This window comes from Protopterus annectens, chromosome 4.part1, assembly GCF_019279795.1.
Source record: "Protopterus annectens isolate FY-2018-M chromosome 4.part1, PAN1.0, whole genome shotgun sequence".
NCBI lineage: Eukaryota > Metazoa > Chordata > Ceratodontiformes > Protopteridae > Protopterus > Protopterus annectens.
The window spans coordinates 190,044,000-190,064,859 of NC_056734.1; the positions used below are offsets into that span (position 1 = coordinate 190,044,000).

General features: G+C 43.7%; 1 long non-coding RNA gene across 1 annotated transcript in view; it reads left to right on the forward strand.

Moving 5' to 3' along the window:
* Nucleotides 1-20,860, forward strand: part of LOC122800811 — a 465,861-nt gene that overhangs the window by 91,270 nt on the left and 353,731 nt on the right. Inside the window, exon 2 of the long non-coding RNA XR_006364645.1 lies at nt 3,092-3,149. This is a non-coding gene — a long non-coding RNA (uncharacterized LOC122800811). The remainder of the gene's footprint in view (nt 1-3,091; nt 3,150-20,860) is intronic.

The following is a 20,860-nucleotide window of genomic DNA, read 5'->3' on the forward strand; positions in this document are numbered from 1 at the left end:
AAATAAAATTTAGGAATATTTTAGAAGACTAAAATTAGTACCAAAAACAGCACTGACATCTAGGAACAAAGTCCAAGCTGTAAACCAGTTTGCTCTTCTTGTCATGGCTTGCAGCTGTGGAGTGATTGACTGACCTCCAAAAGGTATTGGATCGGTTGGACAGGAAAGCTGGAAAGATGCTTCATGCTTATCAAATGATTTATAAAAATGAGTGTATACCAAGACTATATATTCTCCGTTCTGAAGGAGTATAGGTCTTCTCAAAATTGATTTACATGTATAGATCTGCAGTCATAGGACTGCATATGTATCTGCTGACCTCACAAGACCCAAATGTAGTGAAAGTTTTGAAACATGAGGAGAACAAGTCTAAGATTACTTCCCTGCTTAGCTTAGCAGAAGCATGTTAGTGTCAAGTGGGAATGGAAGTCGAATCAGAAGTAGATAAAAATCAGGCAACAACTGAATGTGCCAAAAAAAACAAAAAGAATATAAGGTGAAGGATCAGATGAGAAGGCAAGAAATGGGGAAAATGCATAAATATAGTTGTAAGTACAGAAAAGTCTTGGAAGAATCTCATGTTCAGGATTAAACTCAGGATGGGTTAAGGAAAGGTCAGTTTAAATCAAAAGACGAAAGGTTGTCGGGCCAAGATAGTGGACTACGTGCATGTTGGTTTACAAAATCAATTGAATGTGTGGGAGAAGTTGATAAATATAGGCTTTGTAAAACAGAACCAGGCTAGACCCTTCCTAAGCTGGACCCTCCTCCACCTTTCTATTCATACTCCTCATGATTAATGGTAAGGACTATGCTTAATGACTGTATAAATTACATACAATGTAACCAAAATAGATTGATGTTATGGATTTGACTCTAATAATCTTTATGAAGCTGTTGTTTTACACATCTCTCCAGCAATGATCTTGATGCTTGATGTTTTTTATTATTTCATTTAGATTAGTGACTCTATTACTGTGTTATTTCTTTATCTTACTAATCGTGTTTCCTATGTATGTACATACTACTATTAAGACTCTCTGCACTTTGTATGTATTTTTCTTTGTATACTTGGTATGTTTTGTATTTTATATTACTTGTTATTGTGTGTGGAGCTTTTCTCTCGGGCCTCCACTGAAAATGGACATGTGGCCGGTGAACTATCCCGGTTAACACACACAAAATATATACTAATTGGAAACAGTCTTGCATCTTGTTGCTGGTTGTGATGTACTAATGGTAGAAGGACTCCATACTGAAAGGCATAATAATGTGGTAAGACTGTTGATTTTGTGATTGTGCAAAAATTGTAATGTTGAAGTAGCTGAAATAATTGGAAACATGAGCCATAAAGCATTATAGAAAATTAAGTTTACATCACATATCACCCATTACCAACCATTCAGAAAATAGATGCGAAAAAAAGAGGTATAGTCCATGAAAAGAAGACCAAAGTAGCATCGATCATTTAAAATTACTGCAGTTAGCGACTACAATGTCTTGCATACAGTGAGACACAAAGTCATAAAATACCATGATTTGCAGGCTGAAACGAGGGTAATGTGGAAGAAAGATACCCAGACAGTTCCAGTAGTAGTAGGAGCAACAGGTCTTATAAAAAGAATTTACAGTCGTCCTTCGATAAGTTACCGATACATGTAACTTTGTATGAATTGCAGGAGGAGTCCTTACTGGTTAACATCAAAGGTCGAAACAGTACTAATTTCATAAACTTTAATCATACTTTGACTTAGGAATGCGGTTCATTCCTGTCATGGTGTTTGGAAACCCAGCAGACTTAGAGAAATTAAAAATAAGAGTATGTACTTGTGCACATGCTTTTGTCCTTATTCGTAAGGATTTGATTAGTAAGGTGGTAGATGGCATTGACTGTTATGCAGGCTATTTATAAGTAAATATGTCACATTTTGGATAGAGTCTAATGTCTTGGTCTTCTGCATTTTTTCCCTAAGATGTTGGTTAGAGAGCAGGAGTTTGGTTTTGGGTATCCTCTGAAAGTGTTTGAACCTTTGTTAGAGGTATGATTGTAACCTATCTGAAACTTTGAGTAATTTATTGTTTGTGGTGAGTAATAGGTTAGTGGCTTGTAAAACACTTGTCCTCATTTTCAGGAATTTTGGTTGTATCATATGAATGAAGAGGTTGAAATTGAAGTCTGTTTTGTCTCGTACTTCAAGAACCTGTTTATGGTTGATGGCCATAAAATGGAAAGCAGGAACCTCAAGATAGGTATGAAGTTGGACTGTGGGAATACCGTTCTTTACTTTGTAAAATATGAGTTTCTTACACTGATGGAGAAGAGAGAACATTTTTGATAATCCTGTAGCATATTGCTATTTATATTGTTTAGTAGTCTTTGGGAATACCTTATTGACATTTAAGGCTTTTATTGGTTGGCCAGAACTGTCTGGATTCTCCCTGCAATTGCACTTTAACTTTTATGTGGTAACTAACTTTTGCTGCATTTTTTTGTATTCTTGCTTCATGTTCAAATGTATGAAAAGTGTTTCTGTCGAACAATGTACTGTAAAGAATGCCACATATGACTTTTTCCAAGCAGAAGATAGTTTTTATGTGCTGAAGGAGTACGTCAGTCCTTAAGAGCAGGGAGAGGATGATAAGTAGCTACTGGCCAGAGAGCCAGGACTGATAGAGGGTATGGAAGGGCAGTGATATTTACATATATAGTTTGTAAAACTGTGCTGGCACCTCCGAACACGCACAAGAAATGCAGTCTGTTGAAGCTTCTTACAATATTCCTGAAACTAAACAAATTGGTGTTTCATGCAGGGATGGTAAATAGGATCCACTGTTATTCTGCTCCATTACAGATATTCTCTAGTTTGTTGTATAGAGTTTTAGAACTAGCAGTTGTAATACTGAGTAATATCTGTACCATTTGTCCTTTAATTTTTATGTTAAATTATCTGTATTATTAATACAAATAAGTAATTTCCGATGTTGTTTGGGTAGCAGTTGTAACCAAGTTTATTTCCTTGCTAAGAATACTATTTCATTTGCACACCCTCTGTTAGTAGAAATTAATCAGACATTATTTTGTGCTCTGCAGGCCTGGAGCTTCCTTTTGCTTGATGGTGTGAATGCATAGTAACCTGGGCAGCATACAGGTAATTTTTTTTTATTTTATTTTATGTTATATCTTTTGACTACTTGTGTGATTCTGCATGGGAGTATTGTGCTGTTTCTCTATATAATTCCTTACTCTATCAATTATAAATCAGTGCACACGTGGGTAAAACTTCGGACAGCAACTCGTTATACTGCAGTTACTTGTACCAGCCTGTTGTTTGCTGTTCAGAATGTTACTCAGCATATTACCTTATGCTTTGTGGAACTTTCTTGTATTTTCTTATACATTTTCCAACATATAACTGATTTCATATTGGAAATAACATGTTTATGCTGTTGTATGTTGGTCTGTATTGTTGTAATATCTCCTGTATTTGCTTTTGTGAATCAGATTGTGGCTGGAAAGGGTCCCCAGACCAGTTGATTTAACTGCTGAATTTTTAAATACACAAACTGTATCTACTACTGAGCAGTACCACAACTTTGTTTATTTGATCTGCTTTATTAAACAGTTTAACAAAGCATATTGTTCACAAGGGCTGCAGAAGGGAAGGGAAAAAAAAAGGTTTGTTAGAAATGTACATACAACTGATAAAAATAATGTCTTTCGGCTTTTCCCGGTTAGGGGTCTGCCACAGTGGAACTCCAGTCTGCTGATACTTGGCAGTGGATTTTTACGGTGCCGAGTTGCCAGCCCGACACCTAGCCTTCAAAGAAGGCACACCCATTCACGCACACACCTACCTGCATGTCTTTTATGTCACTCGACCATGGGGAGGACATGCAGACTCCACACAGAAGGTGCTCCAGCCAGGAATCGAACGGGAGAACCTCTTGCTGTGAGGAGACAGTGCTAACCGCTGCATCACCATGGCCTCAACTGATATGATTTGGAATTTGTTGAGGTTTATAAAACATGCCAGATGTTATCGAGCCAGACTGAATAGTTCTTAAGTACAGAAAAATGGTTCTTAGTTATAAGGTTTTAGATCGGTCCGTAGTCAGACTGATAATTTGTAACCAAGGCACTCACTTCCTAAAATCTGATGGTTTGGAGTTTAATTAGCTTGTAAGCCATTAGCACTTGTTAATGCTCCCTAAGGTTGTTGCAGAGTTGTAGTTGTTGCAGAGTTGTAGTAGAGGAAGTGGAAACATATTTCTGTTTGTAGTAGTATTTTTTAGCCAACAGTAACATTTTAGTTTAGTCTAGAAGTGTTTTTCCTACAGAAGTAAAACTGTTATTGTTACTCATTTAGGTCATTAATAATTTAATAGCTTCTCATCAGTAGAAAGCTTCAAGATGGAGGGGCAGGATAAGAAAGCATTGATCATGAGATACGTCCATTTGTAGGAGGTATTGGTCATGAGATACGTCCATTTGTAGAACGCATTGGTCATGAGTTACATCCAGTTGTAGTGCTGTGTAACTTGTATTGGGTAGCTGAGGGACCAAAACCTAAAACACTGTCGTATGAATGGTTAACCAAAGTATGTCCAAACAGTGTATTCACTGTTATGAGATGAGAGAGTTGAAAAAACACACTTTGTCAGAGTTTATCTACTCCCCCCATTACTGATAGTGACTGCCAGTACTGTATCTCATGTCAGGTAACCCTCTGTAGCATTATAAAATTGGGCAGGGTTTGTGGGGGGGCTTGCTGAATTTGGTATCTAAGAGTCAAAAGCATGATGAAAAAGATGCCAAAGTGTCTTCACTTGGCGTCAGTGTGCTCCCACTGGATCAAATGATTGTAAACGGGGTTTGCATTTGCTCCAAGGTAAGGCAAAATTAGGATTCTTTATATTTTAAACATGAGGTTGCAGTTGATGAGGCCTCATGTGGGAGATGGAGGACAGAAAAATGTCTTTTTTTATTTCAGAAACAATGTTGATCTTCTTTTTGACTGCCAGTTTTTGAGGAAATCACTTTTGATGTTCATCCGTAGAGCAAAGAAAGACTGACCAGGCTTGGTATGCCAATAAACATCAGTTTTGGCCTTCCTTAGGGTTCTAATGAAATACAATAGAGAAGAAAAATATATAGATCAAGAAAACCTAATTAAGTGACTTGGAGTTAATGTTGTATTTGAAGGTAAAGCCACTTACGTCATTTAAACTCTGAGTTGCCTGCAGACATTTAGTCCTCTTTTCTCGTAGCATCTGCACCTACCATTTAATAAAATTTGTAAATGTATCTTATTATAAAGGGATCAAAATAAATTCTACTTGTGTCATAGATGCTTTCCTGAATGTTACAGTAATCTAACTTAACTAATGCCTTATTGAACACAAAAGAAAACTAACTTAGCGGATACATAGAAGACCCAACCAGAAAGACTCTTGCAAAACACAGAAATTATGTAACAAAACATCTACAAATGGAGTTTTATAGTATCAAGGGGATAGCTACCTACAAGTGGTCAAACATTACAGTCTGTCAAGTTTTTTTGAAACCTTTTTGTAAAAGGTGGCTTCTCCCCAAACTCCCATGTAGGGTTTTTTATCCACTGCATCCCTCCAATGCACCATGCTTTCACAATCCCATGGAGTCAGGTTATCCCTTGTGGAAAAATATGGCACATTTTTAACTGGTAATTTGGTCTCCCATGGGAGATAGCATAAATTACTTGTGATAACTGAAAATGTGTCAGAACTTGTTCAGAAATATACAGTGACACAAGGGAAGACCAGTTCTACTTATAGTATGCTTTTTCCTCTTAAACAAATTATTATTACATTTTCATGTTTTAAACAATCGTGTAGATACACACACACACACACACACACACACACACACACACACACACACACACACACACACACACACACATATTAAAAGAATGCAAACCATAATAAAATCGTTCATAATTTTCATTCATTATACATATATATTTTTATTTTAACAATTCTCAACAGCAACATTATATGTATTGCTCAATTTCCTGCCTTCCTTAAACCTCACTCCTCCTGAAATATTTCACATTTTTCTGCATGTGTTGTTCCATAAGTTCTATTCCTTTCTATGCAGTTTGCTTCTTCCCTTTTCTAAAAGATCCAGCCTCCTGTTCTTTTATCTCTTTAACAATAACCACTGTTTCATTTACAGTTGGCTTACATTTTGATTTCCATTTTGTAGTAATTGCTTTTTTGTAGTCAGTAACACTAAACTTGGTAAGGCTTTACTATGTCTGGGCATTTCAGATCCTATATTTCAACTCAAAGAATGATTTACTGCCCCAACATTTATGCTTACTGGTTAACTCCTGCTATATGTCCTTCTGTTAATATTGAGTCTGTACTTTTAAACTTACCTTTAAGGCTTTACTTTTGAACTGCTCATCGATCTATAATTGCAAAGCATTCATCAGCCTCTCCTTTTAAATTATATGAATACATTCTGGGTTTATACCAACAGTCTTTTTGTTTGTTACATGGCTTTTATCATTATGTAAATAGTTGATTATTACCTTCTGTGTATTTTATTAATTTTGTTACTATGCTTTATTATATGTACTTTCAAGTTTTCGATGCTACTGATGTAATGTGTTTTGTGATTGTACCCTGTATTTGCCTATTTGTTCATGATTGTTACTGAAAAAGGGTCTTGGACCAGCTCATTACCCAGTTAATAAATGTAAAATGAAAAAAAATAAATAAATATAGACCAAGAGCAACTATGGAAAATAAGACTATACCATGAGCTAATGATGTGAAATGATGTTGTTGTGTCTTTCGGCTTTTCCCGGTTAGGGTCGCCACAGCAGAACTCCGGTCCGCTAATGATTGGCAGTAGATTTTTACATGCTGAGTTGCCGGCCCTGACGCACAACCTTTAACGAAGGTGCGCCCATTCACGCATGTCTCCACACAGAAGACGCTGTAGCTGAGAATCGAACAGGACAACGTCTTACTGTGAGGTGACAACGCTACCGCAGCACCACCACCGCAGTCAATGATGTGAGATGATAATTCTAGTAAATATGTAAGCACTTTCGTCTCAACAAACATGTACAAGAGACTTTGTCTGATATCCTTTTTGTAAAAGTTTGATGAGATAAATGCACTTGAGTATAATTATCAATGCACATAATTAGTTTGGAAATAGTCTTTTAAATTCCACATTTAATCCTGATTTTGGTGCTTTTTGTTTTTTGTACCCATGAAGGAAAGCACATTACCAGTAGGCCAGTATTTGAGGCTGTTAGTTTTGCAGTGTATATATGTCCGGACAAATTTAGTCTTGTAACCTGTTATATAGTTGGGGTTATCCAGTATGGAATAATTCTGTATTCTAATGATAGAAAATATGGATCCACATTTGGATCCACTTTAATTGCCTGGTCAAATAAGACTCTAGATTACAGCTCAAGTATACACATTTTCTTAATCTATGTTCTCATCCAGCTTCATTTACAAGTATGTCTGACTATCTTTTGGAGCCAGGCCCCTCCCACCACCCAGACATTATTATCATTCTCACTGGCAGCAGTGTAATGCCTGTCTCACTCATTGTCCCAAGTGTGCTAACTTCTGACCACCCTGTACTTGTTAGAGAGTGAGTATACAAATCTTGCTATATAAGTAAGTGAATAATGAAACTCTGAAAAAAATATCAGCTTGAGACAGAATGCACAAGAAAATGTGGATCATGTCTGAGAGTTGAAGCAGGTGAAATTAAGCTAGAAAATACACCTATAAACCAAAGAGCATGTTTTATTTTCTTTAAGTAAATAAAAGCAATGGCAGCAGCAGTTTGTAGCATCCCTGTGGAGAGGAGGTGTGGCTGCTGCAGCCTATAGGGGAGGTGCTGTAGACCTGACCTGAACACTCAGTTTGTTGTCTTTCAGCTTTGTCCTACTGTTGATCTAGAAAATTAATCTGATTCATTGTCTGGATCTTGCCTAGGATGGCAAAAATCAGAAAGCCTGTAAGTTTTAATCTATAAAAGGTATTTAATTGCCACAGTGGAAACAGAAGTGACTCCATAACTGGCAGTAGGTTGAGTTGATTTTTTTTTCTTTTTTGTTTTTTTGCATTGTAATTCTTGCAGGTAACCAGGTGTTGTATGCAGTGAATGTACTTTCATGTGTCTGACTGCCCCTTTTGTGCTTCTGAGTTAGAATACATCACTGTGGCCATTATTTTGTTACAGTCAGGCATGTGAGATGTACGCAGTCAACAATGTGGTTATAATTATTTATGCCTGAGCATTGACTATAGATGAAAATGACTGACCCAGTTGCTATTTGGTAATTAGTCTGTCTTTGGAGAACTAATGTAATTTGTTTGAAGCAACTGGAATATATTACTTTTGCTACTGTTTGTAAGACACAAAGCTGTAATACATTGCAGTGACCATTTTTCTTATCACAATCAGATTTCTTATGGGTACCCATTTAACAATGAGACTTTAAGTGCTAGTTAGATGGGTTTAGGTGTTGAAAGTGACTGACCTTTGGTCATTCTCTCAGATTAATCAGTCAGTCTGGCTTTGCAGGAGTAGAGAACTAGTGTGCATTTATGTGGAATACATTAGAATAATTTACTTTGACTACTGTGTGTTTGTGAAACAAACTTTAAATAAATTACTATGGCCGTTGTTTTACTTCTACCACAATCAGTCAAAACTGTAGGTATGTGGCTATCTTTGGATGAAATGACTGACCTTACTGTCATGGTTAAGTTAAACCATTAATCTGAAGTAGGAGATTCATTTGTCTGCAACCTGTGGGTTATGGATCCGATATCGGATCCGAACCGGCATGGTTTTCCAGCTATGGATCCAAGCTCTCAGCTCCTCCCCTCACCCATAATGCCCTGCTCTACCCTCATGACCCCAGATCTCGTTTGCCGCTCATGGTGACTGGATTTGTTTCTCAAGCTCTCAAGCTAAGTGGTAGTTTTATTGTTAAATTTCAGAAATTTGAAGATGTTCTTCGTCTTCCATTGCTGCAGTCCTGACTATTGGGTATAGTCCGCGTCCCAGTCGGCCCGAATACCAGAGTATAAGGCTGACGTCGGTCAGGGCGCATTAGACTGACGTCAGTACGTCAGGGTACTAATGCGCATGACCGACGTCATATCCTCAGTCTTTTTTGCCGCATGGTCCGATGCAGAAGCAGTTTTGCGAGTGCAGGTTGGCGTACTGAAATATTTCCGAAACCGGAGTTTCAGACCGAAACAGAGTTGGCTAAGTACCCGTTGGGGAACATTTTGGTTTTCTTGCCTCAGTATTTTACCGGATGTCAGAAAAAGTGAATAACTGTATTTCTTGTGGGAAACAGATACCTCATAGGGATTATCATACCTTGTGTATACCTTGTTTAGGGCCTGAGCACGGCGTTGTTGGTTGCCGCTCTTGTGCTAGGTTTAACAAACGCACTATTAAGAGGAGGTTAGACTGTGCCAGGTTAGTGTTTGGGAAGCGTTGCAATTACAAAATGCCGTCGGATGCTCCGGCCCGCTCCTCCAAGAAGCGCAAGGATAAAACAGTGAAGCCTAGGGTTGAGGAACCGGCAGTCCCGGACGCCGGTTCTTTGGAAGGCTCAGTGGAGCCGGAGGTTTTGCCAGGAGTTTCCATGGAGTCCCAGGCAGAAACTATACTCTTACAGGATGTGCCTTCTCAGGAGGTAGGCCAGGCTGAGGGGGATTCTCAGGTGACTGTTCTTCCCTCTCTTCCCAAGGTAGTTAGGGCCTCTCCTTCTGTTGCCAAAACTTCTATGAGAGGTAGGCCTACTTCAGCTTTAGTGGGGGCTTCTCCTACCATTTCAGGTTCTGTTCCTAAGAAACATATGCTTAAGATGGCAGAAGATTTGATTACTTTGATTAGGGGTTCTATGCCCCCGCCTGATAAGAGGCCTAGGGTGGAATCTGAGTTTGAGAGTTTTGAACAGTGTTCTGAGGCTTCAGAATCTTCTGTGGAAGATTTACAGGAGTATCCTACCTATTCTGATTCTGATGTGGATGATTCCACTCCTACAGCGTCTCCACCTGAGGATTTCTCATTTTCAGAGACTTTGCATTCCATGAGGGAGCACTTTAAATGGGAAGGCCAGGATTACTCCGACTCCAGGAAAAGGCTTAGGGAGTTCTTGTTTTTACCCCAGCATAGGCCTTTAGCTATTCCTCCTGTGTTGAATGTGGTGGAAGATGTTTTTGCAGAGGCTTCCTTGAACCCGGACTCTTTGCCTCCTGCTCCTGTTAAGCCTGATAGGTATTATAGGGTGCCCGAAGCTCATAAATATTTGTTTAAGAGTCCTAGGGCGGACCCAGAAACTATTTCCCAGGGACCTAAGGGTGTAAAAGCTTCTGTGGTTAAAAATCCTGTCCCCACTGATAAAGAGGCGAGGGCTTTGGATAGGTGGGGAAAGAAAGTGTATACTTCTTCCACTCTAGCCATGAGAGCTTTGAATTGTCAGTTTCACATGTTAAAATATCAGAATTACCTTCTTTCACAATTGAAATCTAAGGTGGATGCTTTGGCGGAAGGTATTGAGTGTAAAGAGTTGCTGGATTTGGTTCATGTGTCCGAACAAGTGGGTAAGCATTCTTTGCAATGTGGTTTTGATGCTGTACAGGCCTCCTCGAGGGTGGCTGCTACCAGCTCTGTTCTTCGCAGGCATGCCTGGTTGAAGGATCAGAATTTAGCTGAGCATGTTAAGACAAGGATTTTGGATGCTCCTTTACAGTCTGATGTGTTGTTTGGTTCGCCTGTGGAAGCTGTTTTAAAGAAAATGGAGGACAAAGCTAAGTCTATGCAAACTGTTAAAGATTTTTTGCAGGTGCAGCCACCAGAGTTTAGTAGAAATTGGCCTGCTAAGGGGTGGACATATCCTGCTTATGATTCTCAGTCTAGGGGTAGGTCTAGACGTGGTAGGGGCAGGGCTCAAGGTTCTTTTCGGCCTAGAACAGGGAGTTCACCTGCTCAGACTTCTGGTGAGGGCAGGGGTCAGTCCTTTCGTAAACAGACCCAATGACCTGTTTCTTCAGCTGCCAGCAGATTCACGTCTGGCAGCTCCTTTGGGGGGAAGACTGTCTCTTTTCAAAGAAAATTGGGATTTAATTACTCAAGACAAATGGGTGTTGGATATCATTCACCACGGTTACAGATTTTATTTCCATACGATGCCCCCTTTCAAAGGCATGCCAGACGTTCCTCCTCTACAAAGAATAGAGGCTCACAAGCAAGTTTTACAGTTACTTCACATAGGGGCCATTCAGCCAGTCCCTGTGTCAGAGAGGGGCCTAGGATTTTATTCTCGCCTGTTCCTTGTACCAAAGAAGGGGAACACGTGGAGACCAATTTTGGATTTATCTCTCCTCAACACGTTTTTGGACATTCCCAAGTTCAAGATGTTGACGTTACAACAGCTTTTACCTCTCCTGGGCAAAGATCACTGGATGGTAACTTTAGATCTCAAGGAAGCTTACCTTCATGTGCCTATAAGGCTAAGTTGCAGAAAGTATCTGCGGTTTCGAGCTGGAAATTCTCATTATCAGTTCTCTGCATTGCCCTTTGGCTTATCTACTGCGACCAGAGTATTCACAAAGGTTCTGGCTCCAGTGATAGCTTACTTCAGGCTTCAAGGAATTCAAATCTATCCTTACTTGGACGACTGCCTGATTCTGGCTCAAGAAAAGGAAGACCTTCTACAGCATCTGGAATATGTTATAGCAGTGCTAAGATGCCTAGGGTATTCTGTGAACGAAATAAAGTCCAGTCTAGTACCCTCTCAAGACATGTGCTTTCTGGGTGTAAGACTGAATACAGCAGCCCAGATGGCCTTTTAACCCCGGACAAACAAAAGAGTCTGTCACTTTACTTCCATCAACTATCTCATCAGTCCGTGCTGACTGCAAGGACAGTCCTTCAAGCATTAGGGTTCATGGCATCTTGTATTCTGGTGCTTCCCAATGCCAAACTGCATATGAGGAAGCTACAATGGTATCTCAAAATGTATGGACACAGCACTGCCAGGATTTGGACACTGTCATTCAAATAATACCTTGCATTCAAAAGGAATTTTTGTGGTGGGCTCAGGAATGTCACCTAAACAAGGGACTCTCTGTGACCCGGCCAGAGGCGAGTCAGATTCTAACGACAGATGCCTCGGACATTGCTTGGGGAGCTCATCTAAATGGAAAGTGGATACAAGACAAGTGGCCTGCCGGACTACAGCATCTACATATCAACATGAAGGAGATGTTAGCAGTCCAGTTTGCATTAATGGCTTTCAAGGAGTTACTTCTTCCAGGGCAGGTGTTGATTCTAACAGACAACACAACTGTCATGTGGTACATCAACAAGCAAGGGGAACACATTCTTATCCTCTATGCAGGCAAGCAATGATTTTATGGGAGACTGCGCTAAGCTTGCAACTAACTCTTCAGGCAAGGTTTCTGCCAGGAGCACAGAACTCCTTAGCAGATGTGTTAAGCAGACAAATCATGGATCCCCACGGTGGAAACTGGATCTTCATGTATTTCAGAAACTGACAGTGTCATGGGGAACTCCAGACATAGATCTGTTCGCTTCTCCACTAAACCACCAGCTGCCAAAGTATTGCACAAAGGGGTTTCATCACACAGCTTGGAAAGTGGATGCTCTGTCTTTCAGTTGGAAAAACCTTCATGTGTATGCCTTTCCACCTCTACCGCTTCTTCCAAAGGTACTATTAAAGGTCAGACAAGACAGGCCAAGGATGATTTTGATAGCTCCAGATTGGCCTCGGCAACACTGGTACCCACTTCTACGGAGTCTGGTAAAGAAGCCTCCATGGCCTTTACCTCTGATTCCTCATCTATTATCTCAGAAGGACGGTCATCTGCTCAATGTCAAGCTTCAATCTCTTCATCTCACAGCCTGGCATATTCTGTGTTGAAACACAGCAGGTCTCAACTTCCTCAACAAGTTTTAAATGTGATTATGGAAGCTAGAAGGCCTAGTACTAGGAGAGTGTACGAGAAAAATGGAAGAGATTTTTATTTTGGAGTACAGCAAAGAATTTGGAGATTTCAGAGCCTAATTTGAGTGTGGCTCTTCAATATCTTACTGAATTATTGGACAAAGGTTTGTCCTTCTCTTCCATAAAGATTCATGCTGCAGCAATTTCAGCTCACTATGATTGTGACCCACCTTTGTTTTCGCATCCTTTGTTCAAGCAGTTTCTTAGAGGGCAAAGAATATAAGACCCCCACGAGAGCTCCTACTCCTGCTTGGGATCTCAATTTTGTGTTGGAAAAACTTACTCTACAACCTTTTGAGCCTGCAGCTACTGCTGAATTGAAATATTTGTCATGGAAGACTGCTTTTCTGTTGGCTATTACTTCTGCAAGAAGGGTGTCTGAGTTGCAGGCCCTTATGGCAGTAGAGCCTTTTTTGATTTTCCATAAGGACAGGGTATCATTACGTACTAATCCTTCCTTTATGCCCAAGGTGGTTTCTAGTGTGGCTTTAAACCAAACTATTCATTTGCCTACGTTTTTTGCAGATCCTCAAAATAAAGGGGAAAAGATTTTGCACACTTTAGATGTACACAGGCAATTGCGTTACTATTTGAGCAGGACTAAGAATTTTAGGCAGTCTCAGCAGTTACTGGTTTCTTTTGCTTTGAGTTCACAGGGCAAGCCTGTGTCAAAACAAACTATTTCTAGGTGGATTGGCTTTTGCATTGCATTTTGTTATTCCCATCATGGCAAGGAGATTCCAGCTGGGATTAGGCCTCATTCCACTAGGGCTGCTGCCACTTCAACAGCATTTCTAAGGGGGGTGGCAACTAATGATATTCTGGAAGCAGCTACTTGGAGTTCAGTGCATACTTTCTCTAGGCATTATCACCTTCCTCTATACTCTAAGACTAGGGCTGGTTTTGCCACAGCTGTTTTACAAGGCATGTTGTCAGCTCCTACTACTTTATAATTTGCCAGCCTCCCTTACCTCTGCTTTGGGATTCTACCCAATAGTCAGGACTGCAGCAATGGAAGACGAAGAACATAGTACAGTTTTGTACCTACCATAAATGTAGATGTTCGAGGATTCCATTGCTGCAGTCCAATTTACCCTCCCTCCTTCCCGTCTGTGTTAGGGGTGGTTGTGTAGGTGAGTTTACATGCTTATATTTTATATATATATATATATATTGTTATATATATTATACATGTTTTTGGTGCAGGTTGTTTTGGGACTTGTCTTTTTGGGTCTTCTGACATCTGGGGCAAGAAAAGACTGAGGATATGACGTCGGTCATGCGCATTAGTACCCTGACGTACTGACGTCAGTCTAATGCGCCCTGACCGACGTCAGCCTTATACTCTGGTATTCGGGCCGACTGGGACGCGGACTATACCCAATAGTCAGGACTGCAGCAATGGAATCCTCGAACATCTACATTTATGGTAGGTACAAAACTGTACTTTTGTATTGATTTTTTGAGTGAAAGAGTAGGTTTCCCCTTTGATATTTTTACTTTTTAGAGTTAATCTAAAAGTTTTATCCCTCCCCTCGCTGTTGATGTAGTGTGTGTGTGTTGGGCCTGTGTGTGTATTAGTTGTATAGTTACTTTAGTTTGGTAACTACTTTTTTTAGACTAGGATGGCAGACCAACCCAAGTCTATATTTTCTAAATGCTCCGAGTGTGGCCATAAGCTTTCCCCAGCTGATGGCCACACTCGGTGTGTTAGATGCCTGGGGGTTGAACACCTCACATCTGGATGTTCCATTTGTGCAGGGTTCAACCCCAGGGCATTGAAGGAGCGGAGGTCCAAGCTTGTTTTGGCGGGCTTTACCGGACTCGGCTCCGACCTCCGCTCCTTCCGGAGTAACCGCTCACGGTTATTCCTCTGCACCCTCCTCCTCCTGGGACTCAACCTCCCGTTTCTGGTTCGGAGGAGAGGGATGCTAAAAGGACCGGAGGGAGAAGCACCATAAGCGGCGGGCCGAGACCTCTGTTTCGGCCCCGCCAGCCAAGCGGGCTTCTCCCCCGGCTCCGTTGTCAGCTCGGTCTCCTCCTTCTCGGCTCCGGTCTCCTGTGTTTTTCACCGGGACCTGAGGAGGAGGAGACCCGATCTCCGTCTAGGCTATCGAGGAGGCACTCCAGGCCTACCTCGGTAGCCTCGTTGAGATCCACGTACAGCCTTTCGGATGCTGATCTGGACCGGATGATGAGAAGGTTCATCCAGGCCCAGATGCAGATGGGAGTGCTCTTGCCTCCCCCCCCTCCTCTGGGGGGGAGCTCAACACCCTTTTTCAAACCGATTGCTCCTTCTCCGACCCGCTATCCGGGTTCGGAGCAGCTGGAGCTGAGCAGCTTCGGAGCCAGGGGTGGGTCGGCGCCGATAGTACTTTGTACTTCGGATCCGACCCTGCCCTCGAGTGCATCGGATCCGACCTCTCGGAGCCTGGATCCGAGCCTCGGATCTGGGGGATCAGTGCTCCTTCGGCGTCGTCTGTGTCGGAGCGCACTGTCCCTTTGGATCCGAGCGCTTCGGCGCCGGCTCCGATCCACTCTTTGGATCCGAGGGGGAGCCGATTGTCGGATCCTTTGGTCGAGGTCGGCTCCCCTTCGGCGTTTGATGTAGTGGAGAGGGCCCTGTTGAGGGTCTCCGGACCCCGGCACTTGTTTCGCTCCCCGCTCCCTCTGCACTGGGCCAGACTTCCACCATCCGGCCCTTGGGACAGCCCGCTTCTGTGCCCCAAGTTGCTCCAATGGAACAAGTTGCTTGCGAGGAGTCCTCTGACAGCCCCCAGAGGATGTCCTCGCAAGCATACGTGCAAAAGGAGGCACATTGACTCCCCGAGTCTCTCACGGAAGACACGGACTTGGAGGAAGGGAAGGCTCCCCACGGTCACCCCGAGGATGTCTCATTTGGAGACATCATGGAAATGCTCCATATAAGGGGGGGGTGGTCTGCCCCCAAGTCTTCCTTGGACGAGTCCGTGTTCTTGGAGGCATTTGAAGCGGGCCCGTCTACCTCTTGGGTGTCCCCTCCTGCCGACCCCTGGTGGACCTCATTACCACCAGGGCGTGGAAGGAACCGGACACCGTGGAGCCAATTCCTAAGAGGCCCGAGGATCCTTAGCCCACCGTCCGACCGTGCCCATTGGAGTAAGGGGCCTCCGGTAGATGCCATGTTGACGGGGCGGCCACCAAGAGGAACTTGCTCAGGAGAGTCCTCAGTCCATCCCGAGCAAGGAGTCTCGGATGATGGACCGCTTGGGGAAGCGGATGTTTAGTTCAGCGACCTTCTCGGTAAGGGCTGAACTACTTGGCACATGTCATTAGGATGCAGCGAGATCTCATTAAAGAATACGCTGCATTTCCCAGAGTCCATGTCGGAGGAGGACAGGGTGCTGCACTCCACCCGCATGGCCACTCTTAGGTCAGTTACTAATACCTCTATGCGGCTACTCTCACGCTACGGAAGGCGCCGCTAGAGCCGCAGGGGCAGGCCTAGTCACTAGACGCCAGGCCTGGCTCCGTCACTGCGATTTTTCTGAGCCCTTCAAAGCGTCATTTGCGAGCGCCTTTGATGGTTCTGCTCTTTGGCAAAACCGTTCGAAACGTTGACCCAGAGCGAGAAGGACGGAAGACGCTGTCTGCCGTCGGAATCCGCTTCTCTGCACCCCAGAGGCCCTACTCTAGGAACCAAAAGGGTCAGAAGAAGATGTGGTTCCGGAAGTCGCAGCAGTCCCAGCCTGCTCCGGACAACCAGTCCTTCCGTGGCAGAGGAGGGCAGGGAGGGCGCCGCCCCAGAGGCAGAGAGGCTCCCAGAAACTTCGGGTCCGGGAACCTTTCTCTGAACGGCCCGCGCAGCAACCCTGAGGGTTGCCCGGCTGCTCCACTCTGGAGGCAGTCGGGGATGTTTTTCGGGCACCTAGCGGCATGGGAGTCCATAACATCAGACCGCTGGGTTCTCCAAATCATATCCAGAGGATATCGCATCCCTTTTCTTCACTTTCCAAAGTTGAAGTCCCTCCCAGGCGTTCCACCCGGTCAACGGGAGGCCACTTTGGCAGAAATTGGCCATCTGCTAAAGAAAAGAGCCATCCAGCCCGTCCCCCAGACCAGATCGGATCAGGGTTCTACTCCAGGTTCTTTTAGTGCCAAAGAAGACGGGGAACTAAGACCAATTCTAGACCTTTCTCTCTTGAATCTGGCAGTCCCCAAAGAAAAATTCGAATGGTCACTCTGCAATCTATTCTCCCCCTTCTGGGAGAAAATCACTGGATGTGCTCGATAGACCTCAAAGACGCGTACTACCACATCCTGATGGACAGGCGCTCCAGGAGGTTCCTCCGCTTCCGGCTGGGAGCCAGTCACTACCAGTTCCGGGTCCTTCCCTTTGGTCTCACCACATCCCCCAGGGTGTTCACCAAAGTATTAGCAGTGGTAGCGGCCCACCTGAGGCTTCAGGGGGTGCAGGTCTTTCCCTACCTGGACGACTGGCTTCTTACCGCCCCAACAAGGCATCTACTATTATTGGCACGAGACTCCTTTCTCCATCTTGCTCCTTTTCTGGGCATTACAATAAATACAAAGAAATCCAACCTGGCACCCACACAGCTCTTAGATTTTATACTGGCCAGGCTAGACACAAGGAGTTTACGAGCCTTCCTCACTGCGGACAGAGTTCAAAATCTGCAGCTCCAGGTGCGGGCCATTCTCCACTCAAGTTCTGTTCCGGCGGAGTTGGTCCTGAGGGCTCTAGGGTCCATGGCGTCTGCTATAGCACTTCTCCCTCTTGCCAGGCTCAATATGCGCATCCTACAGTGGACTCTCTTAGTACAGTGGTCTTACCTTGCTCTCCCTATGCATCATCCCATTGCGATCAGCAAGGCTTGCAAGCGGTCCCTCTTGTGGTGGCTTCACTCCCCAGTTCTCCACGAGGGCCCATTTTGTGCTTCTCCCCTCTCGCCACGGTGACCACGGACGCCCCGCCTCGGGTGGGGGCATTTTGGGCCGGACCGTCCAAGGCACGTGGAACGATTCAGAGACCTTACTGCATATCAACGTTCTAGAGATGAGAGCAGTGCTCTTAGCGTTGCTAGCACTTCAGGACTTTCTTCCCTTGGGAACAATTGCGATTCAATCGGACAACATGTCTGTGGTCTGGTACATCAACAAGCAAGGGGAACAAGGTCTTACCCTCTTTGTCGAGAAGCCATGAGAGTTTGGGAATGGGCAATCTCCACCAACCGCTTTCTAATAGCAACGCACATTCCGGTCGGTCCAACATCCTAGCGGACAAGCTCAGTCGCACCATTCTGACCCCTTACGAGTGGTCTCTCAATTGTCAAGTAGCGGAACGCATATTCGCACGGTGGGGAACTCCTTCATGCGATCTTTTTGCCTCTCCCTCAAACACCAAGTGCGACAGTTTTTGCTCTGATACCTCCTCCCGGAGGTTCCCAAGAGACGCTCTGGTGCATGCTTGGCCACCCGGTCTTCTGTATGCTTATCCACCCTTGCCTCTGATGCTCCAAGTTCTTCAGAAAGCCTCTCGGGTGGGTTGCAGAATGATTCTCATTGCTCGGTTTTGGCCTCGACAGATCTGTTTCCCCTCCCAAGGGTCTCACTGGGTGAACCCTCCTTGGATTCTAGATCCCATTCGGATCTGATATCCCATCCATCCTGCATACCTCCTCCGAATCTGGACAACCTGAAGCTGACCGCTTGGCTGCTCCAGTTCCACTCTTGATCAGGACTCCCGGTATTTCGTCACCTGTTAAGGCAATTCTGGTGGCAGCTCATAAACCGTCCACTAGGAAGGTCTACCGCAGCAAGTGGAAACGGTTTTCTTTGGCGGAGCGGCAAGGCCTGAATCCCTTCACGGTTCCTCTCCCCTTAGTGCTTGACTTTCTAACCACTCTTTTTAACGATGGTGCCAGCAGTTCCACAGTCAAAGTACAACTGGCGGCAATTTCTCATTATCACATTGGCCATGACTCTAATCCTCTTATGTCAGCCAAATTGTGTAAAATTTTCCTTAAAGGTACTTTTCTTCTCAGGCCCCCTGTAAAACAAGTGGTTCCTCCTTGGGACCTCTCTTTGGTTCTCCAGGCCTTGACCGCCTTTCGAACCAGCGGCTACGGTGGATCTCAAATTCTTGTCTTACAAGACAGCCTTTTTGGTAGCCATTACGTCGGCCAAGAGAGTTTCAGAGCTTCAAGCATTATCAGCTAAACCTCCTTACTTGGTATTTCATCCGGACCGTGTCTACCTCAGGACCAACCCGTCCTTTCTTCCTAAAGTCGCTTCTGAAGCAAACATCAATCAGTCCATTAACCTCCCTGTTTTCTTCCCTAAATATGAAAACAAAGGTGAATATAAGCTTCACTCATTAGATGTCCACAGGCAACTTAGATTTTATCTAAACAGGACAGCTGGTCATAGGCAATCCGACCAGTTGTTTATTTCCTTTGCAAAATTTAATTTGGGCAAGCCAATTTCTAAAGTTTCTCTGTCCCGCTGGATTTCACAGTGCATCTTATTGGCTTATCAAGCTTCAGGAAGGCCGCACGGAGGGTGTTCATGCCCATTCAACCCGGTCAGTATCTACCTCGGCAGCCTTCAAGGCTAGGATTCCTCTAGATGATATTTGTGCAGCAGCCACGTGGGCTTCATCTCATACTTTTATCTCCCACTATAAGTTGGATCTTGCATCTAGGGTAGAGCATCCTTTGGCTCCGCGGTGCTCCGGAATATCCTTCCATGATGGCCGCCCAAGATTCAGGTAGCTGGGGACTCTGTCCCACAGGTTGCAGACAAATGAATCTCCTACTTCAGATTTAGAAGTTATGTACTCACCATAACGTTCCATCTGAGTAGGTGTATTCATTTGTCTGCAACCATCCCGCCCTCCTATCCCCCTGGCCTTTCAGTTTCCTGCATATTATCTGTTACCCTTTTCAGGGTGTTGTTGCTGTTGGCAAACTCGATCTGAGGTCATGAGGGTAGAGCAGGGCATTATGGGTGAGGGGAGGAGCTGAGAGCTTGGATCCATAGCTGGAAAACCATGCCGGTTCGGATCCGATATCGGATCCATAACCCACAGGTTGCAGACAAATGAATACACCTACTCAGATGGAACGTTATGGTGAGTACATAACTTCTAATTACTCTGGCTTTTTTTAAAGATGTTTGCATTTGTTTAAAGTAAGGTGGAATTCTTTACCGTGACAATTTTATATAAAAGAAATCACAGTGAGACAGCTGAAATGTACGCAGTCAATAAAGTGGTTCTAGCTGATCGGTATTGACACAACAGTGGATAAAAGTGGTTTACCATGCTGTCATTTGATCACTATTAAAAAAGCCAGTCTTCTGGTTTGGCAGAGCCAGTGTCACACAAGGTCTTTTCTTGCTGAAATCCAGTGTAACATGATCATTGCTATAGCTTGTGCTTTATGCATGTATGTTTGGGAGGATTGCAGTCTCTTAAAGAGTAGCAAATTGGGCAAAACGTCTTTCACTTCCACCAAAGTCAGACATCAGCATTGTATACAAAATGTGGTTATCTTTGGTAGTCAGGGAAGGATGTGTCTGAAAGCAGCTGATCATTGGCATAATGGCTCAAAGAGCAGCACTGCCATTTCATAGTGCTTTGCTGTCTGGTTAAGTATTTGATTTTGGCTCCTCCTGTATGGATTCTGCTTGTCGTCCCTGTCTCTCTCTGGGTTTTCTTCTGGTGCCGTGGTTTCCTCCAAAACTCCAAGATGTGCCATCGGTTTGTTTGTACCTTATGTGTGAGG